This window comes from Trichechus manatus, unplaced genomic scaffold (genome assembly GCF_000243295.1).
Source record: "Trichechus manatus latirostris isolate Lorelei unplaced genomic scaffold, TriManLat1.0 scaffold00093, whole genome shotgun sequence".
Classification (NCBI taxonomy): domain Eukaryota; kingdom Metazoa; phylum Chordata; class Mammalia; order Sirenia; family Trichechidae; genus Trichechus; species Trichechus manatus.
Genome location: NW_004444029.1, coordinates 3,764,186 through 3,777,681, shown reverse-complemented (window position 1 = coordinate 3,777,681; position 13,496 = coordinate 3,764,186).

Sequence of the window (13,496 nt, the reverse complement as noted above, 5' to 3'; positions counted from 1 at the left end):
AATTTTAATATACAATACTCCAATGCTTTTATGTGCTGCAATTTGTTAGACTGTAAAACTAAAACATAATTAGAAATGACAGTGCTTATTTATTAGTGCTGTTATAGCTATTGTTCTAAATATTACAAAAAATGCTATCTTTAATGAATATTAAGAAATAACATTTCTAACTGCATTATGAATAGGTAATTCCACCTGTAGTTAAACATACTTTATCAGGCTGTAATTCCAAAATTTCTTCTATATGTTCTAGCTTCTCTAAAGATTTCTCACTATTTCAGTGTGTACTTAATAGCAGTTCAATTAAGACGTAGTTTGGTACTTAGAAGACAATGTGTTAAGCTACAATTTTGTTTTACAACAAATGTATAGCTAGGTTCTGTTGAAACCAAAACCAAACCCATTGTTTTTAAGTCGATTCCAACTCATAGTGACCCTATAAGACAGAGTAGAACTGCCTCATAGAATTTCCAAGAAGCAGCTGGTGGAGTCAAACTGCTGACCTTTTGGTTAGCAGCCATAGCTCTTAACCACTGCACCACCAGGGCTCCAGGTTCTGTTGAGTACGCAAAAGAGCATTAATCTTATAGTGCAACATTACTTATAAAATAGAACAAAGGCTTAATGCTATGCGGATGATTAAGAATGCTGATTTCCAAGTGATCTGTTAGCCTAAATTGCTTCACAAGTGGGGTTATTATCATTCAAGTGGAAGAAGTACATTTAAAGTACAACGAAACAAGGTACTACTTATGCTTCTGAGGACATTTTAACTCCGCATTTATCAACATTATCCACGTTCCGTCAAAATACTTATTTTAAGATCAAGAGTAGTTCCAGTTTATGGTAATGAAACACGAGGTTACTTAGAGCAACCTTCCCACTAAAAACAATAAAAATTGCTAGAAGAATTACGTTTAAAAAAATCATCTTATAAAGCAGTGAAGAGTTGTAAAGACAATGGAGAGCTTCAGGTCCAACATTTAAATAAAAACTTGTTGGCAGAAATAAAAGCACCAAAGCTTTGGGAGCATTTGCTGATAGAGGACTCTCTGGCTTTCGCTTGATAGCATTACGCACCAGAAGGACAGAAATTAAGGCCCAGGGCCTGGCCAAGGTCCATAGTCCTATAGGATTCACTTCCCAGTAAAGTTGGGACCTCTGAGGTCCATAGTTTCTGGTAAACTAGATTTGATCTGTTGTAGAGTAACAACTTTCACCAAAGCCTTCTGCAACAAAGAGATTTTTATTGTGACATATCAGAAAACAAAAATGGGAAACTGGCTACACGCACTCAGACCATAAACAGACCAAAATTCAAGGAAGTAGAATCTGTAAGTGCTTTTTATACAGTTTTGACAGGTACTCATTCATTATGAGTAAGCGTCTTTCAACACGCCCTTTACAATCATTGGAACACGAACCTGTGCGTAAATTACTTACAGACTATGACTGGTTAAAGTAAAGACAAAGAATTAAGATCATGATTGGGTGACATTTTCTTGTTTTTCTTTTCTAACAATCTAGTCTGTTGGCTCAGGGGTCCCAGGTCTGACATATGATTGTTTGTTGTTTGTTATGTTGTCTACGTGTGACATAGGGTAGATCTTAAACCCACTTCCTGGGGTGAACTGTCCTTTCGTTTTGGGACGCACTTCCACAGTCCACTGAACTGGTTAGAGCACTCTGTCCCATCCCTTTGATTTCATCTCTTATTGTTTTAAGCTTTTTGGATTTTGTCAAATAAGTTAGCTTTTTGTGGTCACGGCCTGCTGTGGTCATGTTTTTTTAAAAAAAAAACAAAACCTGTTGCCACCGAGTCGATTCCGACTCACAGCAACCCTTTAGGACAGAGTAGAACTGCCCCATAGGGTTTCCAAGGAGCGGCTGGTGGATTTGAACTGCCGTCCTTTTGGTGAGCAGCGGAGCTCTTAACCACTGTGCCACCAGGGGTATGTTAACCTTTACTAAATTCCACTCCAGTCTCACCACATCCCAAACCCCCGGGGTCTTCAGAGAAGGCTGCCATGGCTCTGAGCAGAGAAGGAGAACGAAATGGAGAGGGAGAAGTGTGATTTATGGTCAAGCAATTGCCCTGGCACGGACTTGCTCCCTAGGCGTGCTCATCCTGGGATGACTGTCTTAGTTACCCAGCGCTGCTGGAACAGACCCACCACAGTGAGTGGCTTGAAAGAACAGAAATGTATTTTCTCACAGTTCTGGAGACGAGAAGCCCAGATCAGGCTCTTGGCCGTGCTGATTCCTTCCTTGTCGGGAGCTCTGGGCATTTCTCGGTTCCTTGGTTTATAGATGGGTCCTCACATGGCGTCTGTCTTCCCCGTGTGTGTTCATCTCTGTGTCTAATCTGCTTTTTATAACTCAGAAGTGATTAGTTTAGGACCCACACGACTCAATCGATTCCGACTCATAGTGACCCTATAAGACAGAGTAGAACTGCCCCATAGAGTTTCCAAGGAGCACCTGGTGGAGTAGCTCTTAACCACTGTGCCACCAAGGTTTCCCACCCTACTCAGGTATGACATAATTAACATAACAAAGAAAGGCCTATTTCCAAACACAATCACATGCACAGGTATGGGGGTTAGGATTCCAACACGTATTTATGGGGGACACAATTTAATCCATAACAGTGACCAATGGACCTCAAGCTACGAACTTTGTTTGAGGGGATCTCAGTCATCACGTGCTTCTGAAAGAGGCTTATGCTTCTGAGTCCTCAGGGAATGCTCACAAATAATTTTCCAAATACGATGACTTTTGATTAATCAAAGAGAAATGGCTATACCAGAAACAAGGCAATAAGTAGGAACTAACAAAACGAAGTGACTTACAGACCTCAGAAATATATTTTAAAATAACTACACGTACTCTGTTTAAGTTATAAAGGTTACACATCAAAACACCTGCAGAGAATGCAATTTTATAAATGTGAAATTGTAGAGTTGGAAAATAAGCAAACAGATTTTTTTTAATGAACATCAAAATAACCCAAATTAAAAGCTTAATGGCTTCATTTGGCAACAGAATGAACGCAGCGTAAGAAATAATTGAAAAACTGGAAGAAAGATTAAAAAAAATATCCAGATGTAGCACCAAGAGACAAAAAGACGGAATATTCAGAAGCGAGGGAGAATAAATAGTACTCAAAATGTACTCCCTGGACCAACAATACCAGAATCACTGAGCCCTGGCTAAAAATGCGCATTCTTGCTTCTTGACATTGGGCTCAGCCTTGCGACTCCTTTGGCCTCATGGGAGGTTAGGAGAGATGACAGAGCAGGAGATAAAAGATGCTTTCCCTGTGGGGCTTGCCTTCCCACACCTCTGCCTTCTGCATGAGAAGGCTGCATGAGGCAGTGGATCTCAAACCATGGTCCCTGGACCAGCCGGCCAACAGAAAGGAGGGAAACCCTCCATGAGGTGGATCAGCACAGCAGCGACAACAGTGGTTTCAAACACATCAGCCGTCATGAGAATGGTGCAGGACCCGGCCACCTTTCGTTCTGTTGCACATAAGGTCATTATGAGTTGGAACTGACTGGATGGTAACTAACAAGAAGAAGCAGCACATTTCGTCCCCACTCGTCCGACAGTTTGTCACACCGTGGTGGTTTGCGTGTTGCTGTGATGCTGGAACTCTGCCACTGGTATTTCAAGTACCAGCAAGGTCACGGATGGTGGACAGGTTTCAGTGGAGTTTCCAGACTAAGACAGACTAGGAAGAAAGGCCTGGAGATTTTCTTCTGAAAACCAGCCAATGAAAATCCTGTGGATCACAACAGAATGTTGTCCGATATAGGGCTGGAAGATGAGCACAAACATAGCAGTGAGCAGATGACTCAGAACCGGGCAACATTCCATTCTCTTACGCGTAAGGTTGTCACGAGTCGGTCCTACTCAAGTCAAGTAACAACTCCAATACCAGCAGCATCAGCATCAAATGCAAATTATCTGGGCCTCTCTGGACCTACATAATCAGGAAGTCTGGGACAATCTCTGCAGATGATGTCCACCGTCCCTGTGAGACCATCACAGGGAAATAAATAGCTGTGACTCACACACTTCAATCTATGCCATACAAATAATAAGAATTTGAAACTACAGTGAAAGGGGATATATTGAGCAAATATTAATTTAAAAAAAAACACACAAAAGACTGGTGTAGCTGTATTAATATAAGAAAAAAATAGATTCTAAGTCACGGTCTAGAGATAATGAGTACCACTTCAGAATGATAAACGTGGAATTCAGATGGAACGTATCAAAGATGTAAATATGCATGCTTTAATGACATAGCATCAAGTAGAGAAGAATCCAGGCTTGGGGGTTCTGCTAGGAGACAGATATGATGTTTCTGCAAAGTTATGAAACATGACACACAATTTATCATCCATCACTTACCCATTCATCAATCATCCCCCAACTCTGTGTGCCAGACATCACGCTAAGTGCTGGAGACGTAAAGATGAACACAACGTGGTTTCTATCAATAACGGGTCCTTCTTAACGTGGTATTCAATTTTTTTTTTTTGCTTTTGGAAGGTATAAATATATATGTGTGTCTGTATATATATATATATGGCAGTGATCTGACTTTTGAAATTTGAATATACATATATTAATATTTTAAAAGTCAGATTACTGTCTATTTCTACCTCCAGAATCTCGACATTCCAAGAGAAAATAGTGCTCATACTTGAGTAGTCTCAGGCTCCTGGAGGGCGGGTGCACGTTCCCACCTGCACAGGTGAGGATCCCTGAATCTGGAGATGAAGGTGTTGAAATGTGGATGGGAGACGAGCCGCAGTTCCCTCAGGGGACTTGTTCCGCCTTATGACTGCGGAGGGGTCCTCTTTTCCATGGAGCCCGCTTTTGTCCTAAACCAGGAGGCAGTCCTGAAGGGGTAATAAATAGTACTTATTTATTTACTTATTTACTGCCGGACTGGGGGCGTCTCTCCAGTTCTACTTTGCAGACTAGGGGGGCAGTGTCACACCCCGAAAAACAGAAATACAGGGACACAATAGAACTATGCCGCCCGACCTGCTGCTTCTCCCCAGAGGAGAAATTCTAGCAACAGTGGATCCGTGGCAAGCAGAGCTCCGGAGAGCCTGTAACCCAGCCACAAGCTCTGGCCCCAAGGGCTTCCTGCCTAATTTCTGTGTGTGTGTGTGTGTGTGTGCGTGTGTCTTTGTGTGCATGCACACATGCCTGTGTATTCCTGCCTCGTTTCTATGTGTGTGTCTTCGTGTGCATGCACACATGCCTGTGTATTCCTGCCTCGTTTCTATGTGTGTGTCGTTGTGTGCATGCACACATGCCTGTGTATTCCTGCCTGGTTTCTGTGTGTGTGTGCTGTACACTCAAACATGGTTCAACAATAAGGCCAACATTAAAAAAGACATGTACTATTCTCACCTCCTTTTTTCGACTGTCCAAAGTGAGCCTGCTTATTTTCCTTTTCTGCAAATATAAGCAAATGCAGATAAATACTATTACTCTCACCTTGTTACATGAAAGGTAGCATGCCATATATATACTTCTCCATTTGTTTTCTTCGTCTGTGTACCTCTACAGGCCTTTCCAGAGCAGCACCTGGCTTCTCATTCTTTTTGCAGCTTCCTAGTATTTCATAGTGTTGATATACTGTTATTTGGTTAACTTAACACCTGTGGATGGACACTTGTTCCCAATATTTTGCTGTTATGAATTATTCAATAAAAAACTCTTTGAGATAAAATAGATAACATTTCCTTAAAAGAGGTCGCAAAGTGTCAAATAAAGAACAAAGTTGAACTTAGCTAAGAAAGGACTTCATTAGAAAGGATTATTGCCGTAAGGGGAGGAGGACTACGGTAACAGGCAGAACACACTCACCACAGGCTTTCTGCGCTGCAGAGGACTACTTTTATACGCCCTTTCTTGCCCTGGTTTTGTAACTCTCAGCAAATGACCAGCAGAACCCGGGAGCAGAAGGCCCCCAGCAGGGCCAGGTGGCAGGAGGCAGAGGACAAGAAGAGGCTCTTCTGATCAAAGAATTTTATCCTGAGTCATTTTGCTCCTGATCCTGAGTTGCACCCTGTTAAGTCCCTAATAAGGAACCCTGTTGGTGCAGTGGTTACGAGATGGGCTGCTAATCAAAAAGGCTGGCAGTTCGAATCCACCAGCTGCTCCCTGGAGACCCTATGGAAGCAATTCTATTCTGCCCTATCAGGTGTATATCTACTCAGCAATTCTTTTTACTTCTCTAGTAAACTTCTTAACTGTGAGTACAGTTCCTGAGCTCTGTGAGATGTCGCAGTGCGTGAGGGAACCCAGAGATGGGAGGGAGAGCACTGAGGGGAGGCGGAGGAGTTGATGTTAGAGCTGATGGAGTGGTACCAAAAAAACACCCAAACCCGTTGCCACAGAGTCCGTTCCAACTCATAGCGACCCTGTAGGACAGAGTAGAACTGCCCCATAGGGTTTCCGAGGAGCAGCTGGTGAATTCGAACTACCAACCTTCTGGCTAGCAGTCGAGCTCTTAACTGCGACGCCACGAGGGTTTCAAAAGTTGGACATTTGGGACATCTTTAACCTCCGCCTCACAGGAACTAGCTTCCTGCTGATCCTTATAAAAGAAATTATTCATTTAATTTGCAAGTGGCTCAAAGGTCAGGCAGAAGGGGCTTCTCTTTTCTAGGGAGGAGAGAGCACGGCTAGACAGAGACGGAATGGGAGGGTGTGATCAGATGGTTGAGGCTTTTCCCTGAGGTCAGTGGTCGTCCCACTCTCAGGCTGAGGGTGGGTCAAAGTTCAGGGGCCTGGGGTAAAGACAGAAGTAAGCGAGGATTTTGTCCAGGCTGATCAGTGGGCACAAACAGTCCAGCTCGCCATTTTTGAGGAAAGAATGGGCATTTGGAGTGTTTCCGTCTGGCCCTGTCATAGGTGAGCAAGGGGCATCTGAGCATCTTAGCTAGGTCAGATGGGGAGGGGTCCCCTGCAGTGAGTCCTTTCCAAGAGCCAAGAAAGTGGGGAACTTCTTTAATGTTTTATTTTTTTCAGTCCTTAAATGAGTAAACATTTATTTATTTATTTTTCTTTCTTTTTTAATTGTACTTTAGATGAAGGTTTACAGAACAGATAGTTTCTCATTAAACAGTTAGTACACATATTGCCCTATGACAATGATTAACAGCCCCACGACATGTCAACACTGTCCCTTCTCAACCTTGGGTTCCCTTTTACCAGCTTTCCTGTCCCCTCCTGCCTTCTAGTCCTTGTCCCTGGGCTGTTGTGCCCCATTAGTCTTGTTTTGTTTTATGGGGCTGTCTAATCTTTGGCTAGACGGTGAACCTCAGGAGTGACTTCAGTACTGAGCTAAAAGGGTTTCCGGGGGCCATACTCTTGGGGTTTCTCTAGTCTCTGTCAGGCCAGTAAGTCTGGTCTTTTTTTTGTGGGTTAGAATTTTGTTCTACATTTTTCTCCAGCTCTGTCCAGGACCCTCTGTTGTGATCCCTGTCAGAGCAGTCAGTGGTGGTAGCTGGGCACCATCTAGTTGTACTGGATGCAATCTGGTAGAGGCCATGGTAGTTGTGGTCCATTAGTCCTTTGGACTAATCTTTCCCTTGTATCTTGTTTTCTTCATTCTCCCTTGCTCCCGAAGGGATGAGACCAGTGGAGTATCTTAGATGGCTGCTCACAGGCTTTTAAGACCGCAGACACTACTCACCAAGGGCGGGAGAACTTCTGAACCGTCGCTGTTTTTCAGGAGCACAGGACTCAGGTAAAGTTTCCTACTGTCAAAGACCTGATGACAAAATGCGTTTATTTGTGACTCATATTGCCCAGTGTCCATCCAAAGATGCTTTTACAGGGTTGCGCTTCTACACAGTGTTTCTATGCTTGTCTTCCCACCGTCTTGAAGAGTGCACTGTTAATTTTTTATTTTTGCCAGTCTGATAGTGGAAAAATGTTAAATCAGCGCAGATTTTATTTCCATTTATTTTATTATGAGATTGAGGATGTTTTTTAAGAATATATTTTATGGGCCAATTATATTTCTTTTTCTGTGAACTGACTTATCATGTCCTTTGCCCATTAAAAAAATAGGTTGTTGTTCTCTTATTTTGAATCTTTAGGAGCTTTTTATGTACCGTGTAGTTAAATTTTAGTAAACTTTATTTCTTTATGGAATTTAGGTTTTATATCTGGGTTAAAACAATTCCTCCTCACACCCAGTTTATAAATCGTTTCTCCTATGTATTCTTATAAGTTTAATTCTTTTTTATGTTTAACTCCTTGTTCTATTTGAAGTTTATCTTCATGTAAGATGAGACATACAGAAACAACTTTTTTCCCCCTAGATGGTTACCCAGTTATACGAACTCTTTTTATTGAGTAGCCCATCTTTATCCAACTGTTCTGAGATGCCTTTATTAGATGCTAAATTCTCATGCATATTTGGGTCTATTTCTGGAATTTTTATTCTGCTTCATTTGCTGATTAGTAACAGGCCAGTGTTTCACCTGTTCAATTTCTGAAACTTTATAGTGTGTTTTAATATCTGATATCCCTCTCCTCATTATTCTTTTAAAAATTACTGGCTAATTTTGTGTTCTTATTTTCCAAGGTGAAGTTTTTAGTTGCTCCTGTAAGTAAGATTCCTTCCCATTGTATCTTCTAACTGATTTATTTTTGTATATATGAAGGCTATTGATTTCTACATATTAATTTAATTATTTAATTTCATACTGTATGCTTTCATTTTTAGCAATGTATTTTTCAATATATTCGTGTCTTGCCAGGTTAGTCATATCTTCTGAGATTAGAAAGTCTAATTTCTTTTTTATGTCTAACTATATTAGCTCATATTGGAGCCCTAGTGGCATAGTGGTTGAGAGCTCACGTCTGCTAACCAAAAGACTGGCAGTTCGAATCCACCAGCCACTCCTTGGAAACCGTATGGGGCAGTTCGACTCTATCCTATAGGGTTGCTATGAGTCGGAATCAACTCGACGGCAACGGGTTTTTTGTTTTATATGAGCTCATACCTACAGTACAGTATTAAATAGTATAGATGGTAATGGACATTCTTGATATTTTTTCCCATCTTTGATGGAAATGCCTCTAGTATTTCTTGTATGCTCATGTGTGTATATAATTATATTTTTACATTTAGCAAATGTGAATATATGAATGATTCTAAAGTGCCCATTTTTCTTATATCACTGAATAATTTCTATAAAGAATGGTGTTCAATTTTGTCAATTTTTTTTTCCAGCACCCATGAAGATAGTCATGTAATTTTCTCATTAGCTCTATTAGTAAAAAGAATGATAGTTTTACGTTTTCTAATCTTGACTCATCCTTGAAACCTGGGAATAATCCCTGAATATTCATGATTTCATTCTTTTAACATGCTGCTGACTTTTGTTCAGTGAGGTTTTATTTAGAATATTTGCATCAATATTTATGACTATTGTATCACTTATTTGTGTTAGGGAGCCTGCTTTAATCACCTCCTGTTCACCCTGTTTGTGAAGGAGGGACCCCACCATAGGATTATGGGGATGAGAGGGATCCTACCTTAGGGTTAGGGGAATGGCCAGGCACATAGCACCTGGCACTGGGTGATCACAGCTGACTGATCACATATACCGTTTATTAGTCACAAGCCAGGGGAGGAAGACACAGCACAGCATGCAGGGCCACCCGTGGATTGCGCTCAGAAACAGAGAGAGCCAGCTGGGCTGTGGGAGGCAGGCTTGGTAGTAACAAGAGGGTGGGGTGACCCCTGTCTCCTGCGGGAGGATGTGATTGACTTGTTTGAATAATTCTACAGGCTAGCAGGGAACCACAGCCCGCTACTGAGAGACAAGCAAGTCCTGTGCCTGGTCCCTGTGATAAGGAAGGTTGCTTGGCAAGGGAACCTTGCTGTGGGAGCAGAGTGGGAGGGGGAATTACAATTAGGCCATTCAAGGCCCTCCCAGTTTTACTAGATGTCAAAGCAGCACATCCTATTGGGTCTTAATTTTACTCCTTACACAACACAGTCCTACCTAATACTTTAATAATTATAGAACAACAACAACCAATACACATATACACATTGTTGTTGTTTTTAGGTGCAATTGAGTTGGTTCCAGCTCATAGTCATCCTATATACAACAAAACAAAACACTGCCCAGTCCTTTGCCATACTCACAATCGTCTTTATGCTTGAGTTCATTGTTGCAGCCACTGTGTCAATCCATCTCATTGAAGGTCTTCCTCTTTTTCACTGACCTTCTACTTTACTAAGCACAATGTCCTCCAGGGACTGATTCCTCCTGATAACATGTCCAAAGCATGTGAGATGTAGTCTTGCCATCCTTTCTTCTAAGGAGCGTTCTGATTGTACTTCTTCCAAGACAGATTTGTTCATTCTTTTGGTAGTCTGTGGTATATTCAATATTCTTCACCAACACCACAATTCAAAGCTGTCAATTCTTCTTCGGTCTTCCTTATTCATTGTCCAGTTTTCGCATGCATATGAGGTGATTAAAAATACCTTGGCTTGGGTCAGGTGCACCTTAATCTTCAAGGTGATGTCTTTGCTTTTCAACACTTTAAAGAGGTCTTTTGCAGCAGATTTGCCCAATACAACACGTCTTTTGATTTCTTGACTGCTGTTTCCATGGGTGTCAATTGTGGATCCAAGTAAAATGAATCATCAACAGCTTCAATCTTTTCTCCATTTATCATGATGTTGCTTAATGGTCCAGTTGTGAGGATTTTTGTTTTCTTTATGTTAAAGTGTAATCCATACTGAAGGCTGTAGTCTTTGATCTTCATCAATAAGTGCTTCAAGTCCTCTTCACTTTCAGCAAGCAAGGTTGTGTCATCTGCATAAGGCAAGTTGTTAACGAGTCTTCCTTCAATCCTGATGCCCGGTACTTTTTCATATAGTCCAGCTTCTCGGATTATTTGCTCAGCATACGGATTGAATAGGTATGGTGAAAGGATGCAACCCTGACGCAAACCTTTCCTGACTTTAAACCATGCAATATGGAATGACTGCCTCTTGATCTATGTACAAATTCCTCATGAGCACAATTAAGTGCTCTGGAATTCCCATTCTTTGAAATGTTATTCATAATCTGTAATGATCCACACAGTCGATTGCCTTTGCATAGTAGTCAGTAAAACACAGGTAAACATCTTTCTGGTATTCTCTGCTTTCAGCCTGGATCCATCTGACATTGACAATGATATCCCTGGTTCCATGTCCTCTTCTAAATTCGGCTTGAATTTCTAGCAGTTCCCTGTTCATATACTACTGCTGCTGCTTTTGAATGATCTTCAACAAAATTTTACTTGTGAGTGATATTAATGATATTGTTCGACAACTTCCAAATTCGATTGGATAACCTTTCTTTGGAATAAGCATAAATAAGGATCTCTTCCAGTAGGTTGGCCAGGCAACTGTCTTCCAAATTTCCTGGTATAGACTAGTGAGCACTTCCAGCACCACATCCATTTGTTGAAACATCTCAGTTGGTATTCTGTCAATTCCTGGATCCTTGTTTTTCGCCAATGCCTTCAGCACAGCTTGGACTTCTTCCTTCAGTACCATTGGTTCCTGATCATATGCTACCTCCTGAAATGGTAGAACATTGACCAATTCTTTTTGGCACAGTAACTCTGTATATTCCTTCTATCTTCTTTTGATGCTTCCTGGGTTGTTTAATATTTTCCCCGTAGCATCCTTCAGTATTGCAACTAGAGGCTTGAATTTTTTCTTTAGTTCTTTCAGCTTGAAAAGTGCTGAGCATGTTCTTCCCTTTTGGTTTTCTATCTCCAGCTCTTTTCACATGTCATTATAATGCTTCTCTTTGTCTTCTCAAGCTTCCCTTTGAAATCTTCCGTTCAGCTTTCACATCATCATTTCTTCCTTTTGCGTTAGCTACTTGACATTCAAGAGCAAGTTTCAGGGTCTCTTCTGACATCCATTTTTGTCTTTTCTTTCTTTCCTGTCTTTTTAATAATCTTTTGCTTTCTTCATGTATGATGTCCTTGATATCATTCCACAACTCGTCTGGTCTTCGGTCATTAGTGTTCAGCGTGTCAAATCTATTTCTGAGATGGTCTCTTTTTTTAGGTGGGATATACTCAAGGTCATACTTTGACTTTCGTGGACTTGTTCTAATTTTCTTCAGTTTCAACTTGAACTTGCATATGAGCAGTTGATGGTCTTTTCCACACTTGGCCCCTGGTCTTCTTCTGACTGATGATATTGAGCTTTTCCATCATCTCTTTCCACGGATGTAGTCGATTTGATTCCTGCGTATTCCATCTGGTGAGGTCCATGTGTATAGTTGCCGTTTATGTTGTTGGAAAAAGATATTTTCAGTGAAGAAGTTATTGGTCTTGCAAATGACTGTCATATGATCTCTGGCATCATTTCTATCACCAAGACTGTATGTTCCAACTCCTCATCCTTCTTTGTTTCCAGCTTTCACGTTCTAATCATCAGTAATTATCAATGCATCGTGATTGCATGTTCGGTCAATTTCAGGCTGCAGAAGTTGGTAAGAATCTTCAAATTCTTCATCTTTGGCCTTAGTGGTTGGTGCATACATTTAAATAATAGTCATATTAACTGGTCTTCCTTGTAGGCGTATGGATATTATCCCATCCATGACAGCGTTGTACTTCAGGATATATGTTGAAATGTTCTCTTTGATGATGAATGCAAGGCCATTCCTCTTCAAGTTGTCATTCCCGGCCTAGTAGAGCATATGATTGTCCAAAGTGGCCAGTATCAGTCCTTTTCAGCTCACTAATGCCTAGGATATTGATGTTTATGCATTTCATATACACATACACTTGTTTAAAAAACAATTCAAAATTTGAATTATCGGTAAGGGTACATATCTGGGACAGAGTGACACTATTTTACGTTAATAGTTATTATTTTTGAGGGTAAGCTAAGGAGGCCCAGAGCCTACTCTGGGGTGAGAGGAAGATACTGAGCAGGAGATTTGAGATTTATAGCCTGGAGGATGGAAAGAGAGAAGGAGAGAAGGGTATAGCCTAACAAATCTGTGATGCCTGGGCCTGAGGAAAATTTTCAGTGGCATTTGAGTGATAAACTTGTAAGACCTCAGGTGCTAGCACAGTTTTAAAATCTACCTCATCCCCGGGCCTCCATGTGTGCCCCCTCCTCCACTGTGTCTGACCTCTCCTCAGTTGGCTGACTCAGCAAATGTGCCCTAGTTACATAGAAACCAAGGGTGGGGGGTGCAGCCCCTCTCTGTGCCCACAGTGGTAGGAGGAGCACCTGACGGAGAATCTGGGCAAGAGCAGCCACCCAGTGCAGTCTAGGATGGAGGGTCACAGCTGAAGTTAGGAGTGGGGGTGGGAATTAGCTCACCTCACCACCCTGTCTGTCAGCGTGTCCCACAGCTGGAGTCAGGAGTGGGAATTAGCTCACCTCACCACCCTGTCTGTCA